At 35.1% G+C, this 12,507-nt stretch overlaps 1 protein-coding gene and 1 non-coding gene across 4 annotated transcripts in view; both read right to left on the bottom strand.

Moving 5' to 3' along the window:
* LOC145277058 (uncharacterized) overlaps positions 1-12,507 on the bottom strand; it is a 463,659-nt gene that overhangs the window by 297,841 nt on the left and 153,311 nt on the right. The gene's annotated exons all lie outside the window — the stretch shown is intronic.
* Trnaq-uug (transfer RNA glutamine (anticodon UUG)) lies at positions 5,821-5,892 on the bottom strand. The gene has a single exon. It is a non-coding gene; the product is annotated as a tRNA-Gln (tRNA).

Below are 12,507 nucleotides of genomic sequence, written 5' to 3'. Positions count from 1 at the left end.
ATCTACCAAAAATACATCAGCTGACACTAAATATATATATCTATAAAAATGAAATTGTCTGTGTGTGTACATTTCACTACCAAACAACTCCGCCAATTTTCAGCCTTCAGACCTGAGATTGGACATAATGGATATTGAGATTTGAGAAAAGCTTTTTAATCGGTTTTCAGCCAGAAATTTAGCTGTCAAGGGATCAAAGTTCAATGATTTGACCTTTGAAAATTCTACCAAACTCCTTTGCCACTTTTGAGTCTAAACACTTGCAATTTTAGATGTAGATTACTTGAACATGGATCAAACTTTTTAATTTGATTTGAGCCCAAAACAATAAATGTTAAGGGGTCAAAATTGGGGTCAAAGTTAAAAAAAATTTACCTCTGCGGTCTCTACAAAATTACTCAGCCAATTTTTTATCTAAACATGGAATTTTACACAAAGTGTATTCAGACATAGAGCAAGCTTTTTAATCAGTTTTTGGCCGAAATTTTGGCTGCCAAGAGGTCAAAGTTCAAAAGATTTTACCTTTGCGGTCTCTAGCAAAAACTATTCAGCCAGTTTTGTGTCTAAACATTTGAAATTTTACATAAAGGGTATTCAGACATGCAGCAAGCTTTTTAATCAGTTTTGAGGCGAAAATTTGGCTGCCAAGAGGTGAAAGTTGAAATAGTTGACCTTTGCAGACTCTACCAAACTCCTCCGCCAATTTTGTGTCTAAACACTTGAAATTTTAGATGTAGGTTACCTGGACATGAGTCAAACTTTTTAATATATATATATATATATATATATATATATATATATATATATATATATATATATATATGCACATAAAGTTCTTAACAGTGCACAGGGCCTGAGCATGGCTGGGCTGAACTGCTAGTTATTAATAATAGTTATTAATAATAGTTATTAATAATGGCCAACAAGTATCCTGTACCTCTACAAGGCCACCATGGAGTATTGTTGCTACATCTGGGCTGATGCATCTCCCACTAGTCTCTCTCTTGGTTAGGGTCCGAAAAAGAGTTTTCAATCTAATAGGTCCCTCTTTGTCAACTAAGCTCCAAACCCTGTCCCATGCTGCATATCTGTTTTACAAATATTTTAATGGAATGTGCTCTGATGAACTCGTTGCACTTGTGCCCCCTCGACGTACCTTTCCTCAACAAACTTGCTTAGTAACAAAATCTCACCCCTTCACTGTTGAGGTCCCTAAATGCCAGAAAGCTTACTATTCTAATAGTTTATTCCTTCGAACAACTAGACTTTGGAATTCCCTTCCTGTTTTTGTTTATTGCTTTATTTTTTAGGAAGATATAATTTTTAAAATACTCCCCTCCTCCTCCTCCTCCTTTAAATTATATTTAAAAAATATAAAAAAATTTTTTTTTTTTGGGGGGGGGAGCTCTTTTTAAAACTATAGCTACCTTAGTATTTTCTTTAATTTCCTATTTTGGAGCGATTATCGAGACTACCAAGATGTGATCCTCTTATGTCCGATATTTTTTTGTTCTAAAGTAACACTTGAAACTATTTGCTTTATAATTGAATAAACGCTTTAAAACAAGCTAAACCACTAAAAACTTACAAAGATAGGTAGAAAACGAACATTTAGAAAAATCAGTTTTATCCTTTTTAAAACAACAGTAAACAAATAAACATTAAATAAAAAAATATTATGGGGTGTGTATTCTCTTTTAAAAACAATATCCTCTTCAAGCACGGTCATATAATGTGTTTTCAATCGATATTTATTCAATAACGAACCAGTTTTCCTACTTAGCATAAATAGACGAGTTTTCCGTGGACGAGTTTTCCAGGCACCCTATAAACATAGCTTTTCAGTGGTTTGAAAGAAATTTCTTTTCGCAAATTTATTGGTAATATTCAAATGTCGGGTCAGAGGAACACGTGCAAAAAATCTCTATAGACATTAAAAATGGTTTTATGTTGTTTTTGTTAAATATTAATTTATATTATCTCTACTGTCATATAAAAGGAACTCTGTGTGTGTGTGTGTGTGTGTGTGTGTGTGTGTGTGTGCGCACGCGCGTGCGCGCGCCTTTGGACTCAGAAACGGCTGGGCCGATTTATATGACATTTCACACAAAGGTAATTTATGCGCCTGACAGTGTTCTTGGATAGGTTTTGTATTGGAATATCTTCAAAAATTATCGATAATCGAAATAATCAGAGGAAAGAAGAGACAGGCGATTTTAAACAAAGTTAACATCTTACACAGCCTAACATCACAAGTGCATTTTGAGAAGTTTTATTACAACACAAGTCGGAAGACCGAACATACAAAAATCAACAGCAGGTTCTTTGATATGACAGAGGCGCGTTCGAAAGGAATGTTTCTGTTTAAAGCACAATTGAAGCATGTTTGACTTTTGCATTTTAAACTTAAATTCAAGCCATTATATTAACATTATACATAAAACCAACAGTAAGTTCTCTACAGTGCAATTCAGACTACGCATTGTGGACTAAGTCACTGCGTGGAGGCGTGTGAAATTCCGGTTCACCACGATAGGGGAGGAGGGCATCTAGCGCATGCAATCAATCGATTTGATTGAAAAATGGGCGATTTCACCAAATTCGATGATAATAAAAATATGGAAGTGTGAAATATTCGTTGATCATTATTCAATCCCGGGCAACGTGGGGTCACCCTGCTTGTTAATAAATATTATTTAATCATCGAAAATCGACTTTCCTTCTTTTTTTTTTTTTAGATAAACACGACATCAGATCAAATTTGGTAGCCGCTTTGTTTTTATTTAGCTTATTCGCATAATGTTGACACTTTTCGAGCGTGCTTTTTCTCAATTTTATAATACTAACCGAATTTTAACATGAAATGATTCCTCATTTAGTAATATATAATAAAAACATAAAACCACTTTTAACTTATACAATTTTTTTTCGAGTTGTTCTGATCGCGACCTTTCAACATTACCAAAGGCACACATTATTTTAAATAATTTAAATTGTCCCAGTCTAGAAGGATTTCTCATTCGCTGCTCAAAATAATAATAAACTGAAGTATTGTGAGATATTATCTCACCTCGGTTTTGCCCGTAGCAGAATGAAAGAAAAGTAATCCGAAATCACAAAAAGCTCACCTTTAAACTTCAACGTAAATTTTATTAAAATAAAAAGATACAAATTGCAAAAGATGTACCATCTTTAGCTTTCGAAAAGAAACAGAGTTGGTAACACCCGTAAGGGTAATAGTTCATGGTTTATCTTCACGTTTGCGGGATTCAAGACTCCACGCTGTTCGAAGAATTGTTGCAACAAGTCGATGAGTTAAGTGATACCTTCCAAGGATGAATGCTACGAGTCCGGTAGTCATCATGGAGTTCACTGTCCGAATGGTGAACAAGAGGCAGGTCAAAATGTAGACCTTACAATCGCCTCGGAGAGACATTATATAATAATGATGGAAGTCAATCAAATCATAGAGAACAACAGTGTGTGAAGAATATAATATTTCGACCGACATAAGGGCATTGGAGTTTGTAAATGATAATAACATTTCGCCCCAATCTCTGGTCCCCCCTCGCCAATCTTTCACGAAAAACACCCGTCTAGCTGAATCCACTGAAAAATTTCCCCCACTCTATATCTGTGCCTAAATCAAAACGCGGATTCCATGAACAAAGCTTTCTTTCTAAGAACTGCGCGCATGTGGAACTCTGTTCCATCTGCCTGCTTCCCACCGGACTACAACTTGGATGTCTTCAAGTCCAATGTTAACAAATTCCTAATCAACCGCCCCCTTTAGTAAACACTTCATCAAATCTCCACACTAATGTAATGTACTTGCAATAACCCTTATCCCTGAGTGGCTTCCAGGCCTTGATCAGTGAGACAAAGGGGTTTTGAGGCTACATACCTCGAGTGAGTTTTCTTGTTCATTTCAACCTGTTGTCTTTGTGAAAACTGGCACCACCTCAGACAAAAAATAGCTCCAAGAATACGACTCGACAGTTAATAACAACAATCTGATAGATCCAAACAAAAACTTGGCCTTCGGGACAAGATCACAGTGTAGTATCTGTTCCGGCAGATGCTGCAAGCTATGACTAGCAAAGACCAGCTATGACTAGCAAAGACCAGATGTGGGGGCAACCCCACATGCCTGACCATTAACCAGCTCCCATTTCCCACCTCTCGGGAGCTGGTCCCCTTTTTCCCTTCCCCCTCCCTTCACTCCTCACATTAAAAATCGGCCTTGTGCCTAATTTGCTCGGTGGGGGAGCAAATAAATACCATCTGTTCCGGCAGATACTGCAAGCTGTGACTAGCTATGACTAGCTATGACTAGCAAAGACCAGATGTGGGGGCAACCCCACATGCCTGACCTTTAACCAGCTCCCATTTCCCACCTCTCGGGAGCTCTGGTCCCCTTTTCCCCTTCCCCCTCCCTTCACTCCTCACATTAAAAATTGGCCTTGTGTCTAATTTGCTCGGTGGGGGAGCAAATAAATACCATCTGTTCTTCAGATGCTCCACTTCAATTTCTTGTTCTCTGTCAGTGGAGGAGAAATCCTTCACGACTGAGACAATTTTTATTTTTGTTCCTTTTCTCCACGTTAAAAAACGACCCTGGTGTCTAACTCTGTCCCGTGGGGAGGCATTGTAAATAGGAACAAAATCGTAGGTGGTCAAACCGACTAATGAGGAGCCTGCTTCTTTCTGCAGAATTTCCTACAGTATCGTATTAGACCAAATACTACACTTTGCTTCTAGCCAAATAGAAAAAGGAAACAATGACAATCGTTCTTAGTCGTGGTGGGCTGGTGGGGTCATTTAGGTTAAAGACATGCGGGAAACTGATCATCCCAATATTATGTGACTTTTCGGAAAAAAAAAAACGCTTGTTAGTCGACAGATCGATTTTTTTTTTTAATCTGTGGCAAAACAACATTACTTACTTAACTGTCCTGTCGAAAATAGTAATATAGCCAAAAATTATGAAAATTCATCGAGTAGAACAATTGTTACTGTGTTTTTAGTAAAAAAAAGAAAAAAAAGAAAAAAAGTATCGCTATCGGCTAAAACAAACAAAACGTCAACCATTACAATAGCGAAAAGGGAGATAAGTATGTCCCCTGTATTTGCAATCTTCAGTGTTCACATCTAGCTAAAATGTCATTTCCCCAGTTTTTTGTAAAAATTTCATTTTACGATAAATAATTTTCTACTAGATACTTAAAAAAATGTTAATATACAGTGTAACCCGGATATAAGATACTCCAATATAAGGAGAACGGATTAAAAGAGATTTTCTCTGGGCCCAAATTAGAGCCTGTATTAATGTACATAAGAACCCCGGATATAAGCGTAACCCAGACATAAGAGAGCTGTAGAACCCGGATATGGGATCTCTTATATCCGGGTTACACTGTATTACTATTTTTGGCATAACAAGTAAGTACTATTTAAAGCAAAAAAAAAAAAAAAAAAAACATTAAAAAAAAATCGATCTGTCGACTATCTTTACAAGCACAGAAAATGATGTAAATTAATTTCTAATTTCCGACGAGTTTCACCATGTAAAAAAAGTGGGTTTAAATTCTATTCTCTTATTTTTTTCTTAATACACATTTGTAGTGAAATTATTATTAACTGTTAAATGAAGCCATTGTTGTGTCCGGGTATAAATTCCTGGACCAAACCTAGGAATTTATAATGATTATTTGTTTCTGAAGTGGTGGAATCGTTAGAAAAACTAAACTTTAGGTGAAATATTTCAAGTGTGTCTGCATTTCATGTTGTGTTTTACTTCATTTTAAGTATAAAAACACAAGGTCCCACCGAGATTTGAACTCGGATCGCTGGATTCAAAGTCCAGAGTGCTAACCATTACACCATGGGACCACCTCAACTTTTAGACGCAATTTAGAAACATATTATTAAGCGCTTTCTTTTTACGAGGTTACAGTTGAATATTGTTGAGTATTGTGTTCTCTTTATAAGAACTGTAGTGTATTACTACTACTAATAATAATAATCGACATTTAAGCATTGTATTCCTTTTTATTTCTCATTTTAATTCAGACATATTTTAATAATTCAAAATTAAAAAACAAAACAGAAAAGAAAGGAACACTATTAAATTAACAGAAGTAGTAATAATACGACTGTCAACTTGCGCCATCGACTAAGCACAATAACTATTAGAACTCCTATTACAATGTAGCACTGCTACATTGTAATAGGAGTAGCACTAGCAGTAATAGTAGTTGTGGGTGTCATTATTGTATAAGTAAGCGTTAAATAAAAATGCCTTTTTTTAATATATAAAAATGCATTTTATTTTCAATGATAACGCCTAGAACACGACTTACTCACATTTGGCGTATTTGCGTTAATTTTTAAATATTCAATAGATATTGTAAGCATTTTAAGTTAGGTAAATATTAGTTTTCAGTAAAGTATAGGGCTCCGATAACTTCCTCTCAATAAAACCAAATGTTGGTAAATTTTTACTTGGTTTCCACCTTAATATTTTCCTTTAAAATGACGTCCTGGCTGATAGTACACGAGTGAGGCCCCCTTTGCAAAATACGCATCGGCTCCGATGTTGTACGCACGCAGCGCGTTTCGGGGAGCGTGGATTATTTTGTTATTATGTTTTATTCATTTATTTATTTACTTTTGCTGGATATTTTGTTTTGCCGGAGATTATACCTATTTGCTATGCCTCCCCACGGGACAGAGTTAGACACCAGGGTCGTTTTTTTAAAAGAGAAAAGGTACAAAAAAAAAAAAAAAAAAAAAAAAAAAAACTGTCTCAGTCGTGAAGGAAGGACTGCTCTCCTCCACCGAAAGAGAACAAGAAATGGAAGTGTAGCATCTGAAGAACAGATACTACACTTTGATGTATTTATTTGCTCCCCACTGAGCAAATTAAGCACAAGGCCGATTTTTAAAGTGAGGAGTGAAGGGGGAATGGGGACCAACTCCCCGGGAAGTAGGGGAGCTGGAGTGACAATTGGTATGACGGGTTGTCCCTACATTGACCAAGGTCTTATATGTGGGGTTTCTCCCACATATGATCTTTGCTTGCAGTATCTGCCGGAACAGATGGTATTTATTTGCTCCCCCACCGAGCAAATTAGGCACAAGGCCGATTTTTAATGTGAGGAGTGAAGGGAGGGGGAAGGGAAAAAGGGGACCAGCTCCCGAGAGGTGGGAAATGGGAGCTGGTTAATGGTCAGGCATGTGGGTTTGCCCCCACATCTGGTCTTTGCTAGTCATAGCTAGTCATAGCTTGCAGCATCTGCCGGAACAGATGGTATTTATTTGCTCCCCCACCGAGCAAATTAGGCACAAGGCCGATTTTTAATGTGAGGAGTGAAGGGAGGGGGAAGGGAAAAAGGGGACCAGCTCCCGAGAGGTGGGAAATGGGAGCTGGTTAATGGTCAGGCATGTGGGTTTGCCCCCACATCTGGTCTTTGCTAGTCATAGCTAGTCATAGCTTGCATTTGCTCCCCCACCGAGCAAATTAGGCACAAGGCCGATTTTTAATGTGAGGAGTGAAGGGAGGGGGAAGGGAGAAAGGGGACCAGCTCCCGAGAGGTGGGAAATGGGAGCTGGTTAAAGGTCAGGCATGTGGGGTTGCCCCCACATCTGGTCTTTGCTAGTCATAGCTAGTCATAGCTTGTAGTATCTGCCGGAACAGATGGTGTTTATTTGCTCCCCCACCGAGCAAATTAGGCACAAGGCCGATTTTTAATGTGAGGAGTGAAGGGAGGGGGAAGGGAAAAAGGGGACCAGCTCCCGAGAGGTGGGAAATGGGAGCTGGTTAATGGTCAGGCATGTGGGGTTGCCCCCACATCTGGTCTTTGCTAGTCATAGCTAGTCATAGCTTGCAGCATCTGCCGGAACAGATATTACAATGGCCAAAAGGCCATTATAGGTAATTATGGAGTAAATTCTCAGAATTAGGTCCACCTCCACAATTTTCTTTTAAATGACGACTTTATAAGTTTTCTACTATGCTGAATACGAAAATCGCCTTGAAATTTTGCAGAAATAATTAGTTATCGAGATATAAAAAGTTGTATTATGCATTGTATTCTTTGGCGGCCATCTTTGTTACGCGCGTATATTTGTTTATGGCGTGCGCTAGCAGTGTCAGAAATTTCGTGAAAATAGCGAATAATTCCACCCCATCTTTCCAAGCTTATAACTCCTCGAAAAATGCAATTCAAGCCCTAATTTTTTTTTTCAATTAAAGGAGCAAGGACCAAGATTTCATTAAAAAAAAAAAAAAAAAAAAAAAAACGTAAAAACGATGGCCGCCAAAGAATACAATGCATAATACAACTTTTTATATCTCGATAACTACTTATTTCTGCAAAATTCCAATGCGATTTCCGTATTCAGCATAGTAGAAAACTTGTGCAAGTCGTCATTTAAAAGAAAATTGTGGAGGTGGAGTCCAGTCCACCTCCACAATTTTCAGGTGGACCTAATCTAAAAAAAAATATCAATTATGGTTTAATCAAGACATTAAAAATGAAAATATCGAAAAAAAAAGTTTAAATTGTACGTATCCATTATGGAATGACGTTCTCCGAAAAAAAAAATTTCACTTAATTTCATCAAGTAGTTTTTTTTTTTTTTTTTTTTTTTACAGCGAAAAAACAATTTGTTCAATTTTTAGGAAGAAAAGCTAGTATTAAAGACGGGGAAGGAGTGTCGGCGCTTTAGAGTTATCTGTCCGTGACGTTCATAAACTCCAAACAAAAATTAAAAAAAAATCCAAGATGTCTGCCTTTAACACGCTCTCATAAAAATGTGTTTTTCCGCTGTAAAAACAAAACAACAACAACAACAACAACAACAACAAAAATCTCGATAAAATTAAGTGATTTTTTTTCGGAGAGCTTCAGTTCCAAACGGATACGTACAATTTAACCTTTTTTCGATATTCTCATTTTTTAATGTCTTGAATTGGTGCAAGTTCAGATTAGTACTTGTGGCGATAAACAAAAATAAATAAAAACCTGGCACCGGAATGCCGTCAGTGTTTTTTCTCATATCGAAAAACAGTAAAATTTTATTTAGTGCAAGTGCACTTATTGATCAGCAGCGCTATTTTTTTTTAAATAGCATTTTCAAGTTTGGTACTTTCACAGTTTAGTCAAGACATTAAAAAATGAAAATATCGAAAAAATGTTTAAATTGTATGTATCCGTTATGGAACGAAGTTCTCTGAAAAAAAAAAATTCACTTAATTTCATCAAGTAGTTTTTTTTTTTTTTTTTTTTTTTTTTTTTTTACAGCGAAAAAACAATTTGATACCGAGCAAAATGTTCGATTTTTAGGAAGAAAAGCTAGTATTAAAGATGGGAAGGGGTGTCAGCGCTTTAACTGGAGTTATCTCCCTTTGGCATTTCTCAAATTCAAACAAAATTTTTTTGTTTAAATCCAAGATGCCTGCATTCAACGCGCTCTCATAAAAACGTGTTTTTCAGCTGTAAAAAAAAAATCTACTTAATTAAGTGAAAATTTTTCTGAGAACTTCGTTCTATAACGGATACATACAATTTAAACTTTTTTCGGTATTTTCATTTTTTAATGTCTTGATTAAACTGTACAAGTACCTCAAGTTTAATAAAGTTTTATGATATCTGTTTTTATTAAATTATAGGTGAAAGTACAGAATAGGTACACAATTGGTACTTCTATAGTTTATCGCCGAAAATGGAGACACCATTTTTTTTTCGCGCACCTGTTGTTAATATCCGAGAGAGAAATCAGTATTTTAAACTATGGCCGAAGTTAGAAATAAATAACAAAAAAATTAAACAAGATATTAATTAGTTCCGGAAAGAACTATGAAAAAAAAAAAAGAAAGGTAAATAAAGAAAATGAAATCGAACATATTTCTGTCATTGTTTAATTGAAAATGTTTCGATTTAATTAATGAAAACGGGAAGGTAAAAATGAAAATGACATATTCACAATTGGTCAAATGTGTATTTCATCTAAACTGGACGAGGGCCATTTGAAAACCAAAACGTTTACTGTATAAAAATTTATCGAAATATAATTGTAAAAACATTAATTGAAAAGTTTGCGTAAGAAAATATAATTTAAATAAAACAATTTTGGGTGCACGTCTATAAATTGTCCACAAGTAATCTTTTTTACTATAAAAATCTGAAAAAAAAATCTTTATAATGTACGTACTTGTCACTGCATGAAAATGTCATATTCCAAAAATCACGTAAATCGATTAAGTAGTTTTTTTTTATTTAAGAAAATCAAATATTATGAGACATTTTATCGAAGACTTCTTATCTTCTTGTTTTTGAATGATACACTGCTAGCGACACCTATTAGGAATGTTGGGAATATAATATCGGCAAGGGGGCAGACAATCGACTTTCCACACTATAGAAAAAAAAACACAAAAAAACTTGGAAAATTAAGACGTTTATAAGTTTTTGAGGATGTTAAAAACGAAAATAACGTTTAAAATTCCATATTATACTATCCGAAATTAATAAGAAACATTCAAATTTTAAAAGAGAAAATTGAATGAGTTTTAAAAATAGATTTGCATCTTAACGTGGTTTCAAAACAGTTTTCAAAACAGTTTTCAAATATATATAACTAGCCTGGATGCCCGTCGTTGCCCGGGTGTTTGGAGGTATGTGTTGAGCAAAAAAAAAAAAAAAAAGTGGTAGTAGGCAGGCAGGCTCGAACCCGTACCGCGAAGGAGGAAAAGGACGTGAAAAAAAAAAGCGTGACGTGTTTGATGTTGCGCCCATTGCAAAACCGGAAGTGATGTATGTTTAAATTAAGGCTAGACAATCGAAAAGAGGGGATGACTTTCGAAAATATCGGCGAAAAAAGCGACCCCTCCGTATAAAAAAGTGCCTAGTTGAGGGTAAAGGAATTAATGCTTTCGCCCAATTTTGCGATATTTGTCGTCCGAAGGGTCGAGCTTCAAAATGATACGTACCTCCTGAAAATCCGCCGCCTCTGTCGAATATTTTAGGCATACATACATACATATATACATACATACATTTAAACAGACAGGCGAGATTTATATTATAGAAGAGTACTAGCAGGTCGCCCAGCGTTGTCCGGTTTAAAATACGCTTAAATATTATATTTTAATTCATGCAGATTTCATATTAATTATTATAAATTCAATTCTCAATTGATTATTATATTGGACCCAATATGTAGTAGTAATTTAGACACCAAAAGATTTAACTATCAAGCGTTATTTGCGACCATCTGAGCTAAGTTCATATGCATAAAAACTTTAATAATAAACGCAGTTTAATGTATAAATGTATATTTGTGTATGAGTAGAGGAGCACTTGAAGTCTATTCAATTTTGACCACGTAGCAGCTATTGTTACCGGCTAAAAAACAAATCGAATTTGTTCTGCAGATTCAATTACCCTATATATCAAAACCAAAAATTAACAGAGTAGTTTGGCAGAGACACTTCCGCATAACAACAATGGCGGCGGCGGCCGGCAAATTTGTAGATTTATACCTTTATAGGGCTACGACAACAGCATATTCTTTTCATTGTTTTTACACTCAAGTGTGTATCCGTTGATATCATATGCTTTTATATAGAGTTATGTGGTTCTCGGTTGATTAACTAAGTCTAACTGTATCGGATATATACTCGAGAGTGAAAACAATCATAAGAATAATCTGTTGTCATCACTTCCTCCAAATGAGATTCTACGTTTTTTAGACGATTACGTGGCCGAAAGAAAAAAAAAACAAACAACTATTTTAGAATTTTTAGTAAGAAATTAATTTCATAAATACGTAAAAAAAAATAACGTAAAATTATCAGTTACAGCCGATTTATGGACATTCACAAGTTTCTTATACAACTAATCTTATCTAACATAATTGACAATTATGCCATCTATTTTTCTATAATTTGTTTTTACAAATAGGTCACCACTTATCAAGAAGCCACTTGAGGATAAGGTTGAATGAGTGTACAGTAGTCAATGGGAAAATGTCGTTGTAATCGTTAGTAGTAGAAATTTGGTAAATTTTATATATATATATATATATATATATATATATATATATAATATATATATATACAGTATCGGCCATAATATAAGGAACGGAAAAAACTTTACAATTATTCATGTATATTTAAAAAAATCAGTGCATGGATTTTTCTGAAATACTCAGAATAAACAAATAGAACCAATGTGTATAAACTAGTACGAAAAGAAATTACGATTCAATATTGAGAAATATTTTAGTTTAAAATTATATCTGTGGATTTATCCTGGCCAAAAGTTAAGGAACGAAATAGAAAATTTATTTTTAAGAGACTAAACTTTGCATAAAAATAGCTAGTTTTTAATATTGGAACTGCTGATAAGTACAACAAAGAAAAATGGCGTCACCGACTCGCAAAACTCTGTCTCTCCAAGAAAAAAAAAATTAATTTTAGACAATTACAAAGAAAAGAAA

This window comes from Euprymna scolopes, chromosome 1 (genome assembly GCF_053919585.1).
Source record: "Euprymna scolopes isolate OS-2025 chromosome 1, ASM5391958v1, whole genome shotgun sequence".
In the NCBI taxonomy this organism is placed as follows: domain Eukaryota; kingdom Metazoa; phylum Mollusca; class Cephalopoda; order Sepiida; family Sepiolidae; genus Euprymna; species Euprymna scolopes.
This window is presented reverse-complemented; position numbering and strand designations above follow the sequence as displayed.